Genomic DNA, 2,267 nt, shown 5'->3' with positions numbered 1-2,267 from the left:
CAATAAATGTCATTTTGGAAAATCTAACTGCTCACTTTTACTCAGTACTTTTACTTTTAATACTTAAGTAGATTTTGTGTCAGAAATTTACTTTTGATACTNYAGTACAAAAAATATCAGATACTTTAAGACTTTTACTCAAGTAATATTTTTAGAGAAGACTTTAACGTTTACCAAAGTATTTTATGATAAGATACTTGTACTTTTACTCAAGTATCACTTTGAGGTACTTTATACAACATTGTACAAATGTGCAAAGCAAACCAAAGTCTGTATGTACTGGTATGTACATGTATCTTTGTGTATATTAATACTGTGCAGGAGCGTGCACAGACATTTCCAGGGCCAGGTGCTCAAATGTAAAAAAGGCACCTTGTCAGGTGCACAGAATCAGCAGCTGTCCTAATACTGTCACATTACACACACATCTTATACATTGTACATATTAATCTATTTTAAATCAGATATTTTCCATCTGATACAGATGTGTAATATTCAACTCTACAGGTTGGTTTCTGTAACAAACTGACAACAACAGAAGAATCAGTCACCTTTCTTTAACCAGGTAGAGCCCGTTGAGATCTCTTTTACAAGCTGACCTGGTCAGGTGGTCATCAGCACACATCACATAGTAAGTGACAAAACATTTACATTAATCAAAACGAAATAAGAAAAATAAAGAAAACTACAATCACGATAAGTAGATGTTGACAGTTCAGAAACATCTGGATTAGAAATAATTCTAGAAGTATTTACAATATTTGGAAGACCTGAAAATAAATGTAGGTGAAAAAATAAGTCAGTGAATAAAAACAGACATGGTTTGAGTAGATGCAGTTAAAAAACAACAGTGACATGTGTAATGGATAGGTAATGTTTAGAAACATCTGCAGTGGTCAAGTTTCCTGATGACGTCATCTGTTACAGCTGACCTGAAGGATGGAGGAGGGATGAGTGTTGACAGTTTCACATCTGTCTGTAAGTTGTTCCAGGCTGAGGGGCTGTGAAGCTCAATGCTCTTTTTCAATCCTAGTTCAGTTCTGACTGGAGGCACTGGTAGGAGGACTAGATGGTTGGAGCACAGCCACTAATGACTGTCATGTTTGTATTAAGGAGGTAAGGTATAACAGGACTAGGTTTAGCAGGGTCTTGTAGATGATGGATATCCTGTGGGTGTATCTGCAGGCGTTGAGATGTCCAGACAGATGTGATGTAAAGGTCACAGTCTGATCATTGGAGTCAGTAATGAACCAAAGAGCACTATGGTAAACGGACAACAAAGAACTAAACAAAAACTAGTAATAACAATGTTTGTAGAGTTTATAAAATAACTATAATGAAGTTTATTTTCAGAAAATGACTAATGTCTTTTTGTTCTGTGGAGGATCTTCCTTCAGTCTCTCCATCATAGAGCTGTTTCTCTGCTGTAGCTAAAACACCAACAATATGAAATATGTTTATTTGGGTGAAACAACTTGGTGACAAAGGTCAGTGCAATAATTACAACATTTAAACTAATCAGACTCTAAATTACTGTCAAAATGTGTCACTGTAACACAGGGGGGTCGAATTCACAAGAGGGTGAAAGTTACACACTTAGTCCAGATCAAGACTCAATTTCTTTTAATATTTATTGAAACAAAATCAAATTATTCTTATTAAACTAATTTTATTTTCCAAATTATGGTTTATGTTGCATTTAGAGCATACAAAACCTGACAATGAAAATATTAAATTTAAAAAGAACCCATTGTTCTCATTCATTATTCAATGTTTGACTTTAAAATAAAAAGAAAATACAGAAAAATAAAACTAAAGCTAATTCTCTTTCCACACTAAAATCAAAGAATACTGAAAATTTCAAACTTAATTTTCATAATATTTACCTCATTAGTCTTTACAGAAAACAGGAAGTGAAGTTTGACTTCAGCATCTGAGGTTTAGTGGGTAAAAAGTGACCAGATCCTGTGGGCCATCACATTGTGTTATTTTAATATGAACACTTTAGACATTCATTCCTCTCTGCTTTGGCTGTTATTACACAACAATGTTTTTTAAAGGTTTTAAAGAAAAATAATTCCATCCATCCATCCATCCATCCATCCATCCATCCATCCATCCATCCATACATCCATACATCCATCATCCATCCATCCATCCATCCATCCATACATCCATCCATCCATCCATCCATTTTCTTCCTCCTATCCGGGGTCGGGTCTCGGGGGCAGCAGCTTCAGAAGGGAGGCCCAGACCTCCCTCTCCCC

General features: G+C 35.3%; 1 protein-coding gene across 1 annotated transcript in view; it reads left to right on the top strand.

The window, feature by feature from the left end:
- LOC106532580 (MARVEL domain-containing protein 2) overlaps window positions 1–2,267 on the top strand; it is a gene marked incomplete at its 3' end in the record, with an annotated part of 31,935 nt that overhangs the window by 1,053 nt on the left and 28,615 nt on the right.

The sequence above is a fragment of the Austrofundulus limnaeus genome, unplaced genomic scaffold (genome assembly GCF_001266775.1).
Source record: "Austrofundulus limnaeus strain Quisiro unplaced genomic scaffold, Austrofundulus_limnaeus-1.0 Scaffold795, whole genome shotgun sequence".
Taxonomy (NCBI): domain Eukaryota; kingdom Metazoa; phylum Chordata; class Actinopteri; order Cyprinodontiformes; family Rivulidae; genus Austrofundulus; species Austrofundulus limnaeus.
The sequence above is the reverse complement of the archived record's forward strand: the minus strand, read 5'-3'. Positions and strand labels throughout refer to the sequence as shown.